The following is a 22,963-nucleotide window of genomic DNA, read 5'->3' on the forward strand; positions in this document are numbered from 1 at the left end:
GTTCACTCAAGTATTGCTACCCTCTGCAGAATTCCTCTCTTCACAATAACTCTATATCATCCTTGCACTCCCCTCCGCCCTGGCTATATTTCCCGGTGGGTTGACTACAGGCATTCAAAAATGTATGAAATGACTGCCTCCATTATTGAGAGGGAAAAGGTGAAGATTAAGTGGCATATTGGACTCTTTCATCATCCAGAGACCTGACATCCATTCTTGGAACAGAACCCAGGGACAGCACATAGTCCACAAGAGTGATGACAACTCCCCACCTGACGCCTTAGGACCCCACGTGGCCTTCTGGATCCTTGAGTGAGACCTTTTGACGGAATCCAACTTTTACAGAACAAATCCTTTTATACTGAAGGGATTTATTCTGTGAAGTTTGGATTCTGTCCAGAGGCTGCACTTGGGGATCTGAAGGGCCACAAGTGGCCTTGAGGATGCAGGTTCCCCACCCCGGCTTCTCCCAGGACTGGGAGTCATAGGGGTAAGATCGCCCTCCAAAAACTATAAAATCGATGCCTGATAGATCAAAGTAGACATGGCAAGTGACACTGGGGCATAGGTCTGTGTCCTCTCTACTTGCACACAGAGAATCCCGTGTGTCACCATCACTGTCCTGCCTACAGTCTTCTGAAATGTTGTCACATCAGTGGTACCCACTAGACTGAGAAAGCCTCCAGTTAGGGACAGTGTCCTAACATCAATCTTCATATTGATTATCCCTGTCACACAATGGTGCTTGACAGATATTTTTGAAACAATTCCTCTCCCCTGAGCCAGCAAGACTAAGGAGTAAATTAATGAAAAGGATCAATATGGATAATGAAAGGCAGTTTGTCAGTAGTGGAAGCAGAGAAGTAAAGTGTGAAATATGGAAACTGGTTCCCAAGATCCAACCCAGTGGTGGCTTAAGGAGAAGGGTCTTATCCTGAAGATTCAGCACGTCCATGCTGATGGTGGGACATCTCAAGAATGGAGTTTTAAGTGTCAAGACCTCAGAGTTTCAGGTATCATTAAACATCCAAAACATGTCCCCTTTTTCTGACTCCAGGCTCCCCATAGCACCTCTTGGTGATTCGGATTTCCATGCATCTTGCTGACAGGGAGCATATGAGCTCTGTAGTCAACACAAGTGCTCACTTTGTCCACTAATTCTGTTTATCAGTGGAACTTAGTAAGACAGGAATAGGTTTCTTTATGCAGTTTCCTGTGAGTTTCGATGCAAGTTAACCTCCTAGAGTTTGATCAGCACTGGGACACCTGAGAGTGAGTTTCTGAAGTTGCAAGGCTGAGAGAGAGCCAACCCCTCCCTACCTGTAATAAGGTTACCAGGGAAACAGCACCTTTGAACACCCTCCTGCAGGCAGCCAGCTTTCCTGGAGACATCCTTGACCTTGGAAACTTCTACAGGAGGGTTTTTCAACTTCAGCTCTATTGACATTGTGGGGCCAGATAATTCTTGTGGGGGCTGTTTTATGCACTGTGGGATGTTTGGCAGTCTCCCTAGCTTCCACCTGGTAGATGCCAGTAGCACAGCCCCTCTCAAGGCTGTGACAACCAAAAATATCTCCAGATACTGCTAAATGTCCCTTAGGGAGAATCATCCCTAGTTAAGAACCAGTGTCCTACAGGTAGGGTAAAAGGACCTTAGATACTCGTTTGGAAGCTAAAAGCTCAGAAAGCTTGGAATGACAAATTGTACTAACACTTCATCTGCTGACAGGGGCTGAGGATATTCCCCCAACACCTGTTCTTCTAGAATTCAGTCATGGCATTTCCATTGTCAGACAACCAAAACTCTTAAAATAAGGAAAGGTAAAAGCAAGTTTAACCTTTTGTTGAAACTCAAAAACATGCTTCAAACGATTTGAGTCTAAAGATTAGTGATTTTCTCTAAGACAGTCTGTCTGAAATTTTCTAACATTTTCAGTGCCAGAATGCTATACTGTGCACATGTACTAACCTCGTTTCAAATGTACAACCTGCTACTGCTTTCCGCAGGCAGCACTGCTCCTGCTAGATACACCCACCCCTGACCAAAGCTCCAATCCTGTGGGCACTCACTGATGTCCCAGGAAAAAGGCACATACATGTCAGTTTCATAGTTTTGCCAACATTCGTCAATCACAGACCAATTTTCAATTAAAATTGGGGAGTAATGAAATTAAATGAATAATAATGAAGGTGAAATCGACCCTACCTCTAATCTTGCTTAACTAATGACAATTGTCTCCCAGTGCTTTTTTCTTAAATAAAATTAAAATATGACAGACTGCCATAATTGGATTTAGTATGCTAGAAAAATTTTACGATGTTTAAATCCTATAATCCAAAGCAATCAGAACCACACATCTTCCAGCAGATACAGACAGTAGATTACTAAGAGTATCCTTGAACTCCTTACTTTTCCTAAATTATCAAATTTCAAGAAGTACCTTATGTTAATAGGATGAATCCTTGAATTAACATGATTTTTTTTTATCTGGCCCAAAAAGAAAATGAAAACTTCTCAGGGTATAATATATTCAGGGACAAACCAGTAAGTGCTTTTAAAGCAAAGCCTCTGAATTATTTTTGAAAGGTATAAATTATATTTCTCTTGGCCATTCAGAATGAGTAAATGCAATCCCATCTCTAGAAATCCCAAAGGCTTGATGCATGAGTAACTAAATGCCACCTTCCTCGCCTTGGGTTCTGTGTTTCTAGACAACCTCCCCTGGGGAACAGAGGGGAGGCAGCAGGAATGCAGCCGTGTCACCTTCGCAAAACAATCCACAGAAAGGAAAACAGAGACAGCCAGGCCAGGAGCTGCCCTGGGGAAGGGTGTGCACCACAGAGGAGGAAACATCACCCCAGCCTGGTTATACCTGAGTGTTGACAAGGTTCTGCAGTCACTCTGAGTGGCCCACGCAACCGCCACCAGGAATGAACTGCCCTGGCCCCATCCGCCCTGTCGTCATCTTCCTACAGCATGGGAGGCTGAAGACAGAGGCTCAGGCTACAACCAGGAAACAGGCAGGCAAATCAGCCCAACTGGGGACTTGAGACCCTGTACCAGCCTCATCTGTCTCCATGTTTTAAATGCCTGATGTTATCAACGACTGCACTAACACACTGACAAAAAGAGGACTGAAAGCAAGCATCTTTGGAGGGCACAGGGAAAACCCGCACTGGGCAATAACAGCAGTGTAAACTGGGTAAAGGAAACCCTTCGGGAAGGACATTACAGCAATGTGTATCACAAAGTCGCAGTTTCACATTTTGGAATGCATCCTGAGGAAACAAGTCAGACAAGTGTTCAACGATGTATGCACAAGGATGTTCACTGCATAATTAATTATTTGTAAGAGTTCAAAGTCAAAGGTAACCTAAATCTCCATCAGTAGGAGCATAAGTAAAAAGACTGCGGGTAGCCATGCAATGAATACTCTTCGGCATTAAAATTGCTGAAATAATCACAGTAACAGCTCCCAGATACTGAGTTGGGCCCTTTGCTAAGTGTTTACATGTCTGAACCTATTTAATCCTTACAACACTTGTACAAGCAGTGTTTTTATTGCACTCAGTTTACAGGTGGTGAAACTGATAAATAGAGAAGTTAACTAACTCTCTGGAGTCAACAGCTATTAAGTGACAACTCCATGATTCAAACCCAAACAATAAAGCCACTCTCAACCACGACGTTCGACTGCCTTTAGAGCCATAGAAAACGGTTACAATATGTTAAGTAAATAAGGAAAATAATTACGATGCCATATATGGCATGAGTCCATCTTTATAAAATGTCTGATTTTTTTGAGTAAAAAAAAAAAACTATAAGAATATACACCAAAATGTTAAATACATTCTCTCTGGATAATAGAATTTGTGGTGATTTTTGCTTTCTACTCTCTACCTTTTAACATTGTGTGAATTTCTTTAAATGAGTAGGTATTATAAAATCCTTACGAAAATAGTTATTTCTTTTTGGAAAAATAAAAGCTCATAAGCAGCTTTAGTCAGCATTTGGGCAGGGGAGAAGGGGGAGTGAGACAGAAGCTAAGTGAACCCACAGATGTGCATGAGAAAGAACCCCAGCAGAACGCTGGCTCCCAGGTCCTGGGCAGGAATCAGGAGCTGCCGCTGTTCGCTCATGGCTGCTTTATGGCAGATGCTATCCTGGGAATGACGGAGGATGAAAGTAACATGGCTCTTGCCCTCAGAGCTTATAGGAGCTTAGAAGAACATATAGGAGGGTAAATATTATTAATAACAAATAACTGCACTGCAAGGTGCAATGTCAGGTAACATGGGGAAAGGTGCAGAGAAGGTTTCACGAAAGTTCAGAGGAGGTAAAGAGCCCTTCTAGATAGGAAGGGGAACTAAGGGCAGCTACATGAATAGTAGCACCTGGAGCTAAGCCTTGAGGTCAAATATGAACAAGAAAAGGAGACAAGTAAGGGTAAGAAGACTCTTCTTCAAGGAGAGGAAAGAACACATGAGACACGGTGGGAAGAAAGCTTGTGGTATGGACAGAGCAGAAAATAGTGGAGTTGGCCTATAGTAGGTAGTTCTACAAGCTGGAGATATTTATATGGATTATTTCTTTTTAGAACAGAAAGAACTCTCCATATCTTTGTGAACTAGGAATAACCAAGGTGGGCACTGTCCCTGGGAGAGGAGAATGGATTGCCTGTGGCCATACAGAGTATCTGCGGATACAAAAGGATCACACTCCAGACCCCCCCGAACAATTTAGCCACAAGGAACCAGTCAGAGAAATATAAAGACCTCCTGGAGTTACTGCTGCCCTGGGACACCTAAAATATTAGAAGCTGCCATCGGGTACTCCAGTCCACTAGGAATTCCAGTGATCTGAAATGGTAAGCAGGGAATTCCCCTAGTGCCAACTGAAATACAGACAAGAACAGAAACACTGGCAACACTTCATTTGTTCATTCTGCTTCTCTTTTGGATTTCATTTAATCTGTTCTCTACCTACCAGTCAGAGTAGGGGTCTATATTGAGAATTCATGAGGTCCTTGAATTTAGATGGGGAAAAGAATCTTTATTTTCACTAATCTCTAACTGAAATTTAGAGATTTCTTCCATTAAAAATGCAGGCATTGGCCCAAGGTAGTGTGTATTAGCAGTACTTATGACTTCATTCCAACAGAAAGCTGAATCCTTTCATATCCTACCAGAATTGTTGCAGATATCTCAAAATATCATTTATGCTCATTATTACTTTGGAATCACAGTAGTTATAGACCTACTGCTAGATTTTATTAGTATTTAATGAATTAATAAAGAAGCACATATATTGCTAAATCATAAGTCTTACTATTTTGATAACTACATTTCACTACAATTGGATTCCTTTATATCTTATGGCTTTTACTTTTTGCATCTAAAAGTGATATTTTGAAATGGGGTCCACAGGCTATCCTAGACTACTAAAGGGGTCCATGGCAAAAAGTAGGGGGCTGAGAATCCTGTAGCTAGAGATTCTATTAAAATGTAAGTCACACCATGTCACTCCTATGTTCAACCCTCCAGTGACTTCCATTTTACTCCAAGTTCCCGCCACCCACCCTTCCCCCACTTTACTTGTTCAATCTCACCTCCTACCCCTCTCACCCTCTGTCACTCCCATCTGGCACATGGTCTCCCTGCTAATCCTTAATCATGTCAAGTGAGGCACATCCTGCCTCAGGGCCTTTGCACTGGCTGATCCCTCTGCCTGGAATGCCCTATCCCCAGGTGATTGCATGCCGTGTCTCCTCGCCTCCTTCAGGTGTCTACTCAAATGATCTCTTGTCAATGAGATTGTCTTTGGTTACCCTATCTAAATTGTCAACACCCTCCCAAAAAGTTCATATCCCCTTCCTTGTTTTATTTTTAATCCTTAGATTTATCACTCCCTAAAATATATTTAGACATATATATGTGTGTTTTTCTTTATTTTATTTACTGTTTGCTTCCCTGCTCCAGTATGAGCTCCACGAGTGCAGAGATTTTTGTCTGATATACCCCTGTATTCCCAGTGCCTACAACCTCACATGACATATAATAAGTTCTTAAAAATTATTTGTTGTAATAAATGAATTAATGACTTGGTTGACACGTGCAACATAGCTTAGCTGCTGGCTGCTTCTATTCCATGTCAAATTATAGTCTCTCTTGCCCATTGCATTAACTGGGAGAAAACAAAAAGCACAACAAATGTACTTTCGAAATTGTGCTCACCACAGAAGAAAAGTAGCTAATTTATCAGCCACTGAGAACGGGAGGGATACATTTTTTCCTTAATTAGGACAGTTTTTATCAAAGACAAGATAGATAAGTTCTAACATATGCCCATATACAACTTACTGATTGGCTCCAATTTTATCATAAAACAAATACAAAAAAGTAAATGGAAAAAACTGGGATACGACATAAAACCAATAAAGGTACTCTATCCCAGATTGCAATAGAAGTGATGCTGGCTGATAAGATCATCACACAGATTCTACCTGGCAAACAGTGAAAGAAATGGACACACTCACGAGTAAATGCAGGTAACAAATCACCATATGGATTTTGCTCCACTTAAACTGCAGCTGTTAAAATGTAAAACTGCCTATTTTAAGGCACTGCTGCTTACATATTAAACGAGCAAAAATGCGTTTAACACTGGTAAGGTTTAAAGTTGGCAGGGCTGTCTTTGCACAGACATATAAAAAGCACCTCGTCCCATTCTATAACCCAAAGGCTTTGTTTTAATAAGAATAGCCGCTTCTTTTAGCATGATCTGCCAATCAAAGCTAAGACTGGACTTCTTATAGTTCTTATAAAATGTAGGTGAAGGACAAATAATCCTTAATCTATTTTATATCACAAACATTCTTATACAGATATGCTTAAGTCACTCACATTAAAACACACAAACACACACAATAAAATTTCCCAATTGCAAATTCCTCTTTGTGTCACAGCTTCTTCAAATTATTTTCTATATTCATCCTTCCTTCTTTTCTACAATTCTTAGCCTAACATCCTACTAAGTGTTTTCGCTAAGGCTGTTTCCGGTGACCAAATCCAAAGGACACCTCCTAGTCTGCATCAAACTTACCTGTCCACGCACGGCATTTGTCACTGCCAACCTCCCCTGCCCCTGCAGTTTCCTAACACCACTTGCTCCGTCCTCTCCTACTTGTCTGACTATATATTTTTAGTTTCCTGTGAAACTCTGTGTCCTCTTCTCAAACCTTAAATCTGGGGTCACAAAATAAAATACCTGCAGGTGCCAAGCAGGTGCCTGAAATGAAAGAAGGACACTTGGCCATTATGACAAGTTGGAGAGCACCAGCCCAGCCAACAGAGGACAGAAGCCGACTGCTTTTCCTTATCTGTGGGTGTCAGGTTGTCACATCACCCAATTTGTTAAGAACACCCACAAATCTTATTTTGAGGGGAACTTTCCCAATTTTTTAAATGTTGGAAACTATTGTTTTTCATGTTTTAATACTGTAAGCAAAATCAAAGAAATCGCAGCCTGGATACAATCTGCAGGCCTCCAGTTTGTGCCATCTCCCCCCAGCCTCAGCCCCCATGGGCTCTTCCTTGTGCCTCTGCTCTTCTCCCTGGCCAATGTCATCTAACTGCAGAGCAGAGATGTGTATCCCTAGCCCAGATCTCCGTCCTACATTCCAGACTACTAGACATGTCCATCTGACTGTTCCACTGGGACCTTAAAGTAAATGTGTCCAAACCTTCCCTTCATCCTCTATTCCCAGGCACCTGCTCACTCAGGCCGGACACCTGCAGATCATCCCCGACTTCCCCTTTTCCCTCACCACGCAGGCCTGCTGACACCCAGCCAGCACCAAGAGTGGGCAAATCTATGTCCTGGGCTTCGCTCAAGTCTCTTTCCTTTCTCCATCCCTCCTGTCTCGGCATGAATTCAGATACTCGGTGTTTTTTCCCTGGTTCACCATGACAGACTCCTGACAGTCCCCTGCCTTAGGCCTGTCCCCATTCCCTATCCTCAAACTCTTCCTTTGCTCCAATGTAAAGGTACCTTTAAAATGCACATCAAATTACGTTATATCCCACACACCAGGCTTATGGTCCTCTGATGGCTCCTTTAGCCTGTAGGATAAACTCTAGATCCAGAAGGCTTAAGCAGGAATCCCACTTCACCACTCACTAGCTGTGTAATTTTGGGCAAGTCATTTAAGTTCTCTGAGCCTCAGTTTCCTCATTTGTAAGGCACGTATACTAAATATCACATACTGCACAGAGAAGTTATGAGGATTAAAAATGAGATAATACAAAATATAAAAATTAAAGCGATAATTATCTATTTTCTCTGCCTATGATATATCCTCTGGAGGGCGCCTTGCCCTGAATTCATTCAAAGTATAACAGCAATGGACAATTGACAGTTTAATTTCTGTGTAACACATAAAATAAAATTTTGTAGACCAAAAAAAAAAAAAAAAGAAAGAGATAATACAAACAAAGGTCTCTGTGCTTGGGACTCAGTAAATGCTCAATTAAATGTTAGCTGTTGTTATCATTGCTATTCTTCATCCATTAGCTTTGCCTGCCACAACCCAACTCAAACTCTAGAACTCTAAAGAATTACTTGAAAATCTCCAAAAATACCCCAAATCCTCACAACTCCATTTCTCTGCACTTATTTTATCTGCTCAGAATGCCCTTCAAAACTCAGCTCTATCATATATATTCTCGAGAGCTAACTCTTGACCCCAGACTTCTCCCTACCCAAAATCAGGCTCTCACCCACCGCTCTCCACACACCAGCACCTGCCTCTGTTATAGCATTGAACTTGCCTGAGAACGATTTACTCACTGTCTCCACGTGGCACTGTGAGCTCTGCAAAGGTAGGACCTATTTTTTCCGAGTCTTTGCATCCTTAATGCCCAGCAGAAATAATGAATGAATGATCTTCTTTAATCCCCAGGTCAACCCAGAGAGGCAGGCATTATTATGAGTTACCATTTATGGATGAGGAAACCGAGGTTCAGAATGGTTAAGTAGAAAGCAGAGGTGGCAAGCCCGAAGGCCGAGCCCGGCTCGACTGTGGCCCATGTAGGGAAGGCTTGTCATCCTCTGCTCCTGTTGGAGGTGGTCTGTTGTCTGTCCTTACCCGCCAGACTCATGTCCTTAAAGTAAACTGTACTCTGGCCTTATCTCCCTAAATAAGTGTGGGAAAAATGCCAATGACTGTTTCTCACTTCATGCCCTTTCTGTAAAGAACCACAAGACATCTACAAAGCACAGGGACAGAGAAAAAGTCACAATCCTTTCCACAGTTACCTTTATAAAGTATCAATCATCTTCATAGTGTCCATCACAAAATAACTTTTCTAGAAAACCCTTATATAGTGCTTACTTTGTGTCAGGCACGACATGAAGCATTTTACTATATGCTACCTAATGCCAGACAAATACTATTATTACTCCCATTCTGTAAATGAGGATACTGAGGCCACAGAGGTTAAATAACTTGCCCAGCCAGGAAGAGGTGGAGCTCAGACTCAGAACCAGAAGTAAGAACACCGACTGTAACAGGCCTGCCTTGATTAGAATCCCAGCCTGCCGCTTTCTGGTTGTATGACTTGGCTAAATTATTAAAACCTCTCCTTGAGGTCTCCTCACCTGTTGATAGGTAGATGTAATATAATAATTGATTATAAGATGATAATAGTACTTACATCAAAGTATGTTTATGAGGATTACATGGGTTAATATATATACACCATATTTATAACAGTGTCTGGCACATTATATAAGTGCCACATTAATACTTCCTATTATTATTTTTAACACAAAGTATTGCCAGAGCCCTGAGTGTCATCTGAGCAAGGACTATAATTGTAAATACACAGGAACTGCCCCCACCTACCTGCTGCCCATTTGACCTGCTCCAGGTGGACCTAGGAGCAGGACCAGCCTGCAGCAATACTGGAAGCCAGCAAAGTTTGTTCTATAGGGATCTATTTTCCTCGGCCCCTTCCAGAAAATCCTGTTCCATCTCTGCAAATAATTCCCTTGTGTTCTCTCCCTGTGTCCCTCTCATATCAGTAGGAAAGGCTATGAGATTAGTCTTTAAACTCAGGTGTTAAGTAAGGCCTTTGGACATTTCCTACACCTATAGGGTTCTCTGGACACAAGCAACAGCAACTGGTTGTGACTCACTCAAACAAAGACAATTTTTCCAGGAGGCTATGGGGTGCTCCTAGAATCAAAGAGAAGTCTAAGAAGCCACACCTGGAAACCAGCAGGAGCCAGGGCACTTCTGAGGAACCCAGAAGCAGAAACTACAGAAATAACTTACAGAGGAAGAGGTCTGGCCAGGGAGCCACCACAGGAAGGAATTCACTCCGGTGGTCTCTTCTGGCCTCGAGTCACCCAACTGACAGGGCAACTGATTGCTGAGCCTATGCCACCTGCCCACCCTATGGCTCCACTGGGCGAGGACAGGAGGCTGGCAGAAGGATCGTCTGGGGACATCCTTAGTGGTTACCACCCCAGCAAGACAATATTCAAACAAGCCCAAAGGAAATTAGGGGATTTCAGGAAGAGGATATAGACGTGTGGCCAAAAATTTCACTCAATCTTCCCAAAAAGTTCTCCATTCCTGACCTTAAAAAAAAATTAAAAAAAAGAAGCATAAGGAATTTCAGACAACAAGGAACAAAGCAAGTTCTAGGGGTGGGGAACCTGTGGCCTCAAGGCCACTTGTGCCCTCCAGATCCCCAAGTGCAGTCCCTTGACTGAATCCAATCCTTTGGATTTGTTCCATGAAGTTTGGATTCAGTCAAAAGGCCGCACTCCAGGATCCAGAAGGCCACATGTGGCCCGGAGGCTGCAGGTTCCCCACCCCTGCAGCGTGTCTGGCCTGCGCATCCACCCACCTACTTCACCCCCACTGCCTCAGCCCAAATTACGTACCGTCGCCAACCACACCGTGCACACTCCCTGCCAAAACTCACTGAAGCTGTTCCCTCTGATTGGAGTGTCCTTTTCCCTTCTTCTCCAGTTAATTCTAGTCCCATCTTCAAGAAATCAGCTCAAATGTCACCTCTTCCAGGTCACTTTCTCTCCCTTCCTTCCCCTCCACACACAGCTAGTGCTAAGTAGGCACCTGTCCTTTGCGCCTTCAGAGCCCCATTTCCCAGCAGTATCGCTGGCACGCAGTGGTGTCAGTGCCCGCCACACAGCAGGCAGGTGGGGGATGAGTGGTGAAAGTATAACTAAATGAATGTTCCACTTACAGGTAAGAGGCAAGAATTTTCCTGCTCAAAATAGAGTGGAGAGGGCGCTTGAGAGGTGCCTTCACGCTTACTGCCTTTCCTGGGGGCTCCGGGACACTGTGATGAGAATGCCTAACTAGGCTATTGTTTCTCTCTACCCAGTCCGAGCACCTGACATGTTATGGCGTTTCCAAAGGCTTTCAGAAAAGTGTTTATTGCTGCTAGGAGAAAACAGAGTGCTTTTGCCAAACCATAAATCCTCTGCATATTTACAACAAAATTCTCAGAGGGCCAAGTGTCTATTGCTATAGTAAGTTGCCACAGTGACTATTTATTTCATGGGGTAAAAAAAAGTTTCACTTACTTTGTAAAAGATATAATAAAGGAAATAGGATGGTTTATATAGCAGCTAGTCCATTATTTGGAAGGCAGTAAAAAATGTGTTTATGCTTCACAAACATGCACATCTAGTTCCAGGAAGCCATCCTGGGAGGATTTTTTAAAATGCTTTGAACTATTCACTCTGACTAATTCTATACTTCATCAATATGGAAAAAATACATAAAATAATGAGATCCCCAGGTAATGCAAGGCAAAAGAGTTTTCAATTTGACTTATTAAATCCAGTCCATTTCCTAAATACACCCACCTCTCTCTGAGTTCCCAAGTTCTCCATACAAAGAACAAGGTGGAATTGAGCTGAAAGGAAGAAGAAAAAGAGATCTCTGAAAGAGCACCCACATCCTCCAGTGAGCCCAGCAAAGACATGTGCCAGCTCAGGGCCAAGCCTCAGGAGACAGCTTCAGGCTTCATCTCTGGATAGGTGCAGGCTTTCCTTCTGCCATGTTGAGAGAAAGTCCTCCCTCCATAGTAGCTGGAACACATACTGGGGGAAAAAAAATTCTCCAGGTATCCTGGAGCAAAACACGGCTTTCATCACCTGATTTGCACAATCAAAATTTCCATGCCTGTGAGTTTCCTACTTAAGTTAGTTTCAAAAGGATAATTCAAAATAGTTGCAAACTCAACCAATTTGGTAGTTTCTGAAGAAGTACACAACAGAATGGCCCAAAACAGGCTTTGGGGGGATTGTCGTTATTTATTACATAAACTTGGAAAAAATACTATGGTATTCTTTTGTGGTTTGTCTACTTTTATCAGATCAGGTAAGCAGTCCACACTAATGAGCACTCTTTCCTCCAGGGTGTGTGTTTGTGTGGATGGGTACGTGGAGCAGTTGTGAGGCCTTGTTCCTAGAGCAGAAAGCTCCTCCCTTCTGCGCCACATAATGCTCAGGTCCCAGGACTCAAAACCATCTCACTGTCCACTCATTAGGGCTTACAACTGCTTTGGTGAGGCAGTCTGAAACCTAATCCCAGTGTCTAAAAATGCTGGCATGGGAATTATTTCTGAGGTGCTCATACTAACTTACAAACGAAGGGTTATAAAACAGGGCCTGCTTGTGTGTCCTTTGCTCTGCTGGCGTGGGTGATGGGGATGACTGGTACAGAGCAACTAGAAGCAAACCCATCGGAGCTCAGGGCCACAGTATGTAGCTGTGCATCCTGAACTCTTCATTTCAAACCCCCATATAAAAGAAACTAAATGAGAAGGCAAAGTGATCTGCCTTCAGTCTGGAAAAGCCAGGAGACAAAAACTCAGTGCTCCTCACCAAAAAGATACACCACACTGACATTCAATTTCTTATTGGATCAAAGAGTCTGGGGAACCTGCTTAAAAGGCAGAGTTCTCAGGCACTACATGAACTTTCACAAGACTCCTATTTGCACAGCTCAAGAGAGGTTACTTTGGGCCAGCCGTGGTGGCTCACCCCTGAAATCCTAGCACTCTGGGAGGCCAAGGCAGGAGGATCACCTGAGGTCAGGAGTTTGAGACCAGCCCGAACAAGAGTGAGACCCCGTCTCTACTAAAAATAGAAAGAAATTATCTGGAGAACTAAAAATATATAGAAAAAATTAGCCGGGCATGGTGGAGCATGCCTGTAGTCCCAGCTACTTGGGAGGCTAAGGCAGGAGGATTGCTTAAGCCCAGGAGTTTGAGGTTGCTGTGAGCTAAGCTGATGCCACGGCACTCACTCTAGCCCAGGCAACAGAGTGAGAGTCTTTCTCCAAAAAAAAAAAAAGAAAGAAAGGTTACTTTGTAGGAATGGTGATTTAAGGAGGATATGAGAGGGTATGGGGACATTGATACCTTTTTACAATATGGCAAAGATGGATGGATGGATGGATAAATGGATCGACACTGCCACACATGGTACTTTCCTTTTACACTTTTAACCAAGAGAAGACAAGCTTTGTCAAAGAGGCACAACCCTGAAATACTGCCTAGAGGCTGAATCTTGTCTAGGCAATGTCTAATCACCAAAGAAAGGTGGTCAGGGTCCTTATGTCAGTGGCTCTCAAAGATACCACACTTAAAAACTGGGACCTTAAAAACCCACAAGAAAAACACTGCCCAGAAGGTGTGATTTATTGACCTCAAAGACAAGAATGCTGAAATGCCCTTGCCAGAACCCAGGTATCCCCTCTCATTCCAAATCTGCAAACCACAGACTATAACCACAAAGTTTTCCCATAGCTTTGGCCAATTACATTTTGACATCAAGTAAATCATAGGAAATGCTTTTAGGTTCACCTTAGCACATCCATCAAGGCTTAGGAAGGCCAAACCAGTCCACAGTAGGATAAAAGTAAAAAATTGTAAGCATGTTCAAGACCCCAAATTTAGTCCGCTGGCATTCTTTTATCTCAACACACTAATTTGCTAGGGTTTAAGTCAGTATTCCCAAAAGAAGTCTTCTAGAGGCAGCACATGACTTAACTGATCTTTGGAGTAACTTTTAATTCTATGGCCCTATCTACACTCTCATCTCTTCAACTAGAAATTGATCACTGGGTACTCTGGCCTCCTTTAAGGCCCATCAGACTGTCTGTGACATTCATTATTGATCTTCAGGCCAGCACATTCTGCTAAATGTGAGGCAACGGCTAATTTTATGTGTCAGATAAACTATCAGGGTGCCCAGATACTTGGTGAGACATTATTCTGGATTTTTCTGTGAGGGTGCTTTGGAACAGATTAACATTTAAATTGGTGAACTTTGAGTAAAGATGACTGCCCTTCCTAATGTGGGTGGTCCTCATCAAACCAGTTAAAAGCCTGAATAGGACAAAAAGACTGGCCTCCCTTGAACAAGAAAGAATTCAGCATCAGACTGCCTCTGGACTGGAACTGCAGCATTGACTCTCCTGGGTTTTCAGCCTGCAGGCCCACCCTGCCAATTTTGGATTTGCCAGTCTCCATAACTGTGTGAGCCAATTCCTTCTAATAAATTTCTTTCTATATACACACACATCCTATTGGTTCTATTGCTCTGAAGAACACTGACTAACACACATGGGTTCTCAGAAAACAGACCACATGTGCCTTTCTTCCATCTCTTGACTAAATATCCCTGGGGACAGAGGAAGAACCAGGTAAGGAAGGATCCTACTGAGACATAGACTCTCGACCAGGTCTCACCGCAGCTACTAACACGTTGGAAGGGCTGGTGTCTTCTCACTCCTCCATGGGATCTCTCCGTTTAAGGCAATTTGAAAGCAGCTTATTGGTGGTGATCATCAGTGAGCAAATGCTTAGAATCCCACCACCAATGTTCCTATATGCCCATCATAATTCTCCTAATTCAACTTATAAAATATTCCAAAATAACACATACAAATGATGCTATTAAAGAACAAGATTTGTAGGAAGATTGTATTTTTTTTTCAATCATAGGATAACCAGGCCATGGGAGAAAACTATAGGGAAGGACAAGTGATATGCTCAAAATTGATCAGATTTGGAGACAGAGCCAGAGCGAGGGTTCAAATGTCTAATCTTCTAGAAGCACAAGTGTCCTGTTACTCTATATACAGAGACATATATGTGTCAATTTACTAAGAAGCTGGACTCAGCTCCCTAACCCCAGGCAAGGTCTCCTTCCACAGAGACACGCATAGACACAAACCCGTCCCCACACCCACCCCGTCCCTCTGCTCCCTTTTGTAGCCAAGCAGTAAGTGTACGGTCTGCACTTCCTCACCTCCCATTCACTTTTGAACCCAGTCCCACCTGGCTTTAGGTCCCACCTCTGCAACATGCCTCCCAAACTAGGCTCCCAATTACCACGCCGGCCCCTATCTATTCTTCACAGCTCTCCCAGATGATCTTGTATAAATATAAATCAGCCACCTGCTATAAATCCATTAATTCCTTTCCACAGCCCTTAGAACTTGGCCTAAAGGGCACAGCCTGATCTGGCCCCTACCCTCTTCTCCAAACTCCTCCCAGCCTCCTCCACCCGTGTTCTCCCGGAGTTCCTCCAATGCTCGGTGTTCATTCCTGCCTTAGAATCCTCAGCCTGGAATTCCCTTCCTCCCACTCTTGACTGGATGGACTCCTATCCATCCCGCAGAATGAAATGTCTCTTCCTCAGAAAGGTCTTCCCAGACCTTGCTGTCTACCCTGATGCCCTCCCCACCCTTGTTACTCCCTTCCATGAAGTCCTTTTGAGTATTTTCCACTACTCAAATTTTGCACTTATTTAACATCTGTCTCCCCACCACTTTCCTCCCAGATCTGTTTCTTTTACCACAGTATAGCCAGCACCTAGCATAGTACATAACACCAGGGAGGTACTCAAATGCTTTCGAATGGATGATTTACATATTTGAATATGTAAAGAGAATATAGGTATACCTCCATACGTTAATCATTAAGTGAACTTTGGAGAACATCTGGGAGGTGCTCAGTTGACTGATCTGCTGGACTTGAGCAAGCCTACTGAAGCCGGCTGCTGCAACATTAACGGCTTATCTGTAAGATTACTGACTAAAAGCAGATCCTATGCCTTTATCATTCAACACTTGTGCAGTTGAAGAATATATTCACATGGTATCTCCTCCAAGCAAATAAATCATGGCACAAGGCTCCACATGATGCCAAAGAGAATGAAACCTCTTACACACAAAGAAAAATACTATAACCTAATCTAATAAATATTTTTAGCTTATTAGAGAGAGTTTACCTTTATAATGTGTGCATGCTGTGAAGTTTCAAAAGATGATCTAGAGAAATGATAAAGAAACACAAGGATGGAAATGCCTCTACACTTTATTGCACATTCTAAACGCTGTTATGGTGTTCATCATAATTGGGTATTCACTCCACGCTTCCCATAGCAGCAGGTCCCTGAAAAAATAAAACAGCAAAAAAACACTCTTTCTCCTCCTCCCTCATTTCTACTTACTCCTCCTCCCCTGCTCCCACTAAGCACACGGGGTAGTCAAGACTGGCAAGCAAAAGCCAGCTTCAGGATGAAATTCAAACTTAGCCCCCTCCAAAGACTCTTGATATCTCACTGCCCTCCTGCTCTGCCCTCCAGCACCACACAGAAATGAGGTAGAAAGATTTTGGAGCTGAAGTCAGAAGACCCCTGCTTATATATAAGTTCAAGGCTTCCCTTTGCCTTAATTTCTTCATGTGCAATATGGACTTCTTAACGTCTGCCCTGCCTTTCACTTACTACTCAGTTGCTCTGGGGACTGAAATGAGATGTCCCCTGTGAAAGTTCCTGCCAACCACAAGTGATACAAATGGGACCAAGTCATTGTAATTGTCATCAGGACTTCAATATTTAGCATCTTGTATTGTTCTATCTTGTGCTCATTGATCTTCAGTCCCCAGATCCACTTTAAGTTCAAGCTCAAAGACCACATTGTAGATTCTGCCTGCTCTCAGTGCCTGGAGGACTGGGTGCATGGCTCCCACATAATAAATACTTTGGGTTCGTTACTGGTTGACTTATTTGACAGATTTGACTCAGTATGCAAAGTATTCTGTGATTTTTCTGTTTTTTTATATTGATAAACACATTTTCTGGAAATAAACATAATGTTTGCCTAGCCCATGATCTTCAAAGTCTATCTTCCTTTTTTCCTAACCAGCTGGGCAGAATTCCAGTGAAAAGCAGACTATTTTGGCAAAGGAAAAGAGAACATTTTTCTAATGCAGTCTTCAAGGTTCTTTGTAAGGCTGAGATACCAGATCCGAAAGTCACTTGATAACTGCAAGCTACCTCTACCTGTCACTGTTCAACAAACCCAGTCTGAGATCCTACTAACCACAGTTCACAGTGCTGGAGCTGTAGGAATAAATGAGGAAGACTGACTCTCCCGGCAGCTCGGCAGTCGGACTGCCAGGGATAGAATCCCAGCTTCACATTCCCCAGCTGGGTGACCTTGCACAGGTTACTCAGTCTGTCTCTTTTCCTTCATCTAAAATGGAGTAATAAGCCAGGCGTGGTGGCTCACGCCTGTAATCCTAGCACTCTGGGAGGCCGAGGCAGGAGGATCACTCGAGGTCAGGAGTTCGAAACCAGCCAGAGCAAGAACGAGACCCCCTCTCTCTACTAAAAATAGAAAGAAATTATATGGACAGCTAAAAATATATAGAGAAAAATTAGCCGGGCATGGTGGCGCATGCCTGTAGTCCCAGCTACTCGGGAGGCTGAGGCAGGAGGATCCCTTGAGCTCAGGAGTTTGAGGTTGCTGTGAGCTAGGCTGACACCACGGCACACTCACTCTAGCTTGGGCAACAAAGCGAGACTCTGTCTCAAAAAATAAATAAATAAATAAAATGGGGTAATAATAGAACCCACCTGCTAAAGTCGCCATCAGGATGAAATGAGTTAATACATGTAAAAAGCTCTTAGCTTTTAGTGCCTAGAACAGGGTAACAAGTATCAGAGATCAAGATACTTGTAGCTGAACAGACCAAGACCCCAAAAATCAAAGTGACATGGTCAAGTCAAAGAGCCATAAAGAAGGAGAAATAAGGGCTGGAACACAAGGTCTCCAGGGTCCTAGTCTGTTCTCTATGTCTCTATGTGGGTATTTCACACAAGCGGCGCTCTGAAAGATCCACCTTCCTGACACCTGATAAGCTGGGGCAATAAATACTCCTGCCTTCCCCTCTGCCTCAACCTACCCTGGACAGCTGTCCTTCCCGCTAGTGACAACTCACCCTATGCCGCTGTCCTTCCATATGACTCAGGGTGCGCCTAGGGAGGCGCCATCTACTGCTGCCTCCCACAGCAATACTTCAGGGAAGAATGCAAGCCTCACTTCCGCATGCTGTTGTTATGAGGATTAAATGAGATAAGGCCTGGAAAAGTGCCTAACAGAGTATCTGGCATACGGTATGCAGCCAATAAATGTTATCTATTAAAGAAAAAAGAAGAAGGAAGAGGAGGAAAACCCTGTGGTGCCTGCACTCTCCAAGCTGACACATTCCAACCCCAAATGCCAGACAAGGGGCAGATTGAGATGTGTGGTGGAACAGAGGGATGCGTGTCTGTGAAGGATTACAGTGAAGGTCAAAACTCACTGAAGACAAGAGGGGACTGCAATCCTCTTCCCCTTCCTTCTTAGGAAAAAAAAAAACGCTGAAAAAGATACTTAGTTGGTGCTTGGCTGGCAAATCTAAGCTCCAGAGCATTGGATTTTTAATATTTTAGTATTTCTGAACAGAGCAAAGACTGCTTCTGACCTCCCAATTTGCTCTCATACACTTGACCAGCAAAAGCTTAGCATAGGCGCCGTCATCAGTGGCTTTTCTCAGGCAATAATGGCTCAGACACAAGATTCAATTAAAACAGATCCCACAAGTCTCCTTAGTAACATGCTTTGGATTCAGAGTTCTTAAGCACTTCAACATCACCTTCTCCTCCCCATCCCAATATTGACAAATATTTCTAATTCTGAAATGACAAACTTAATATTAAGACAAGAGAAGGAAGGAATCCGGTGAAAAAGAAGAACAGAACTAGACCAAAGGAAGAAACCATATCATCTTCCACTGTCCCCAGAGCGCAGCTCCCCCTGCCCCGGCTCCGGGGGGCGCTGGTTGTAAATCAATGTCTTCAAGATCACAACCCAGGTAAGGACTGGGACCTACACGTTACACGAAGTTCAACCACAGAATCAATGCCACCCCCTTTCAGCTTCAGACATGTGGAGAGGACAAAGCACTTGGGCATATGCCTTTAGCAAGGAGACAGGTGCTCAGGAAAATGCTTGTTTCCTGTTTACCTGGGCAGGTATTTGCAAGCAGTCTAAGAAGGGGGGGCAACTAGGAGTAATTTATACAGTCCTAAGCGAATGGTTATGCAAATCGCTTAAGCAAATATACGAAAAGGGACAGGAAAGGTTTCTGAAGTGGTTTTCCTCACCTGCCTCACTCTCTCCAGAGGGTAAGGTGTGAAACAAAAGCCAAGAGCTCAGGGGAACCGCAAATCTCTCTAGGACGACCACAAGGAACTCCTCCGCCCCTCCCCCTCCTTTCACGCCCGGGCACCAAACCAGGGCCCCTGGGTCATTTTGGCAGATGGAGGTAGTCCTTTTGCTGTCTTCTGCCCCTGCCGCAGGCCGCCTGACTTAAGCTTTCGGCCCAGTTTCCCCAGCCGAAACCGGGGGAGAGACACCAAGGGTGCAAAAGGTGCTCCTTTCGCCAAACGGACGAGAAGGGAACAAGAGGGGATGGGGGTGCAGAAGGAGCCCTGCAATGCGAAAGGCGCCCAGCCAGGCTCGCCGCGGCCCCTGCCGGCAAGACTGGCTCACTTACAGCCTGGGCACCTGAAGAGGTCGGGCAGCCACCCAGAGGGGAGCAGAAAAGAGAAGTTCCTGATCCCGGGGCACCCATCCCCACCACTCCCACTGATCCAAATGCTGAGAGTCCAAGAAGATCCCTCACCGGCCCTACCAGCCCCCAGCCGCCCCTACCCAGAGCGCGCCGGCAGTCCCTGGGCGCAGCGCTGCACAAGGGCAAGGGCCCTGGGTGCGCTCCTGCAACTGTCGCGGGGCGCCCAGCACCGCTGCAGGGCAAAGGGGAGGGGAGGAATGACTGGGAAGAAGGCGGAGCAGGAGGCCTGGGAAGCACTTACAAGCTCCAGGAAAGCGCCTCCTCTCGAGGAAGAAAAGGAACGGCTTCCCGGCTAAGGAAACGCCCCGGGGATACCCCTACGCGAGGTGCCGCCTTTCCCTGGCTCACCGATTCTCCCGCCTCCAGCGGGTCCTCCACCCCACCCCACCCCACCCAAGCCCCGAAAGCTGGTCCTAGATACGTTCCCGCGGCTTTCAAAGGGACCCACACACCGTTTCGGCTGCTCGCAGCTCACGCAACAGGCGGAGCCTTAGGGCTCCAGCGACGGCGGACTCTGGGGACCAGAGGATGGGGCTCCGGGAGGCAGACGCCCAGCGGGATGCAAAGTCCCCTGCGGGCATAGACCTGCGGGGTCGTGCACGCTACCTGGACTGCGTGGGGCTGGGGCAGCAAAAGGTGGGGGAAGGTGCGGTAAAGTTGCAGGGTCGCACGAAGAAGTCCCGAAGCGCGCGGGGAGGTGGGCATGCAAGCAGGTACCTGCAGGAGTCCCGGCGCGCCTGGCTCGCTCCGCTCTGCGACGCCGCCCGCCCGCGCTGCAGGGATCAGGCCTCGCGGCGCGGCCCCGCGCCCGCCGCCGCGGCGGCGAGGAGAGCCGGGTGGCCCGCGTCGGTCGGTCAGTCCGTCGGTCCCGCCCAGCTGGAGCGCCGCTCCGGGGAGCTGCGGGCGGGGCGGGGCGGGGCCCGTCGCTCGGCCGCCGCCCCATTGGTCCCGTCTCCGCCAGCCACCTCGCGTTGGGCCCGCAGTCAGGGCGCCCCGGGCCGAGGGAGCGGGCGGTTGCGGACTGCGGGGCTCAGAGCGCGAGACAGGCGTATGGATGGATGGACTGAGACACGGTCCTGCAGGACGCGCGCCCCCGCCCAGGCCCAAGTGCACAGTCACCCCCGGAGCGTCCGGCCCTGTCGGGGTGGGAGCAGGAGCGCGCCCCGCGCCTGCCACCTGCGCTCCCTCCCGGGCCGGAAGCACCGCAGCCCCGCAGGAAAAAAATGACCTACCCCGCGGCTCCAGTGGCTCGGGCAACCGCCTCTCGAAAGTCAGGGCCCTAGCAACACTTTGCAAATTTGCGCGGATTTTCTTAAGAAGTCGCGAGGCCCCAACTTATTTTAAAACAAAGTGCGAAGGAGGGTACAGTCCCAGTTCCTGCCAATGTTTGCCACCAATCCCGCTGCCTGAACACTCATGCACAGTGCGGAGCAAGATAGATCGTCCCATTCCTCGACTTACCAAATCAGAAGAGGTGGCTGGACATTTGCTCCGAGAAGATACACCTCACATGTGGAAGAGGAACGAGTCGGTCCCCTTTCTGAAGGACGAATGGAAGAGGGAGTCAGAGGGAGATGTCTTCAGCCGAGGTTGAGGAGCACATCAGGACCACAGCGAGGGCAGTGTGGTCCAGAAGGCATGGCTGGCCTCTCTGCACTGAGCGAGAACGCTCAGCCGACAGCAAGAAGAAATGCGACGCTCGGGACCCACCCCCGCGCTCCCCCTCCCGCCCCCAAACTGCAGATTTTTAAGTTGTGCAGACGTGCAGTAATTCCTCAGAGCCAGCTGCTCCAAGCTGTAGGCGGCCCAGTGTTCTCTGGGATCCCACCCCACGTCGTGCGCTCTGCCAGCCGCCCCCAACCCAGCAGCCGCTGACCATTCACCTCTGGCGATCACCTGGCAAGACCACGCGTTGTTTAAGTCCCAGGCTCTTAGCCAAGCGCTGGGGAGTGGATGGGGGCAAAGGGAGGTATGGAAAAAGTGAAAAACACCTTCCTGACCTTACCGAATGCTCTATGGAACCTGCGGATTTTCCGATTGTTCTTTGTTTAATCAAAGACCCACACTGGGAGTCAAAGAATAGGGAGCAATGCTTACTGTATCTGGTAGGCTTCAAAGAGGAGGTGAAACCTGCACCTTAATGGAGGGTTTGGCCCAGGGAAGTGGGTAGCAGGAGACAGGAAGGGCAACGGCGGTCTTCCCTCCGAGGCTTGGGGACCACCAGACTCCAGCAAGTTCATTTGGCTCATGGAAGGCAAGATGCGATGCGGTGCAGGTGGCTGCAAGCACTGTTTGGGGCCCTTTGTCCCTAATCTCATGATTCCTTGGTTGCCCCAATCCTGTCTCCTCTCCTGTGGAAGAGGATCCAAGCACTTGTCTACACTGCTGTTTGCAAGAGGCCGAAGAAGGTAATTTTCATACACAATTCATCATATTTAGTGTAAGATCTAAGATTATTCCAAAAATGTGTTTACATTTTATCAACACCTTAGAAGAATGCTCCCAGATCTCTCCCAGCAGTTAGCTATTTAATCATTTCAAAATCACTAAGTTTATCCAAAAAGTCCAGCACTGTTTATTTGAGAAGGAAATATGTACAGAATCTCTAAGCACTGCAGAAGTCATCTGCAGTGCAGAAGAGCCGGCAGTGAGGTCCTTCTCAACGGGTCTGGACGGCACATGTGAATGGGAGGGACGGCACACACGGTGGGAGTCAGAGGGCCCCTGTAGAGTCCGCCAAGCTGGGGATGGAAGGGGTGGCCTCCACGGTTGGCATGCCAGGGCAGGTGTGTGTGGGGGGGGGGGAACAGACCTGAGGGTCAGTCAGACTGGGCTTCTCACCCTGCTGAGCCCTGTGGGAGCCACTCAGCCTTTCAGCCCTGGTTTTGTCATCTATAAGAAAAGTTCCCCCTCAGAGGGTGCTCATGTGAAGCAAATGAAATAA

General features: G+C 45.9%; 1 protein-coding gene across 2 annotated transcripts in view; it reads right to left on the reverse strand.

Annotated features, from left to right (window-relative positions):
- The window catches only part of KCNS3 (potassium voltage-gated channel modifier subfamily S member 3), a 36,351-nt gene extending 14,674 nt beyond the window's left edge, over positions 1 to 21,677 (reverse strand). The window contains exon 1 of one of the 2 annotated variants that reach the window (XM_069494602.1): positions 21,481 to 21,677. The gene's annotated coding sequence lies outside the window, so the exon portion shown is untranslated. Of the gene's footprint in view, positions 1 to 20,736; positions 20,876 to 21,480 lie in introns of those variants that run through there. The other variant, XM_069494601.1, reaches the window with a different exon arrangement.
- Positions 21,678 to 22,963: the final 1,286 nt, after the last annotated feature.

Source organism: Eulemur rufifrons, chromosome 19 (genome assembly GCF_041146395.1).
Source record: "Eulemur rufifrons isolate Redbay chromosome 19, OSU_ERuf_1, whole genome shotgun sequence".
In the NCBI taxonomy this organism is placed as follows: Eukaryota; Metazoa; Chordata; class Mammalia; order Primates; family Lemuridae; genus Eulemur; species Eulemur rufifrons.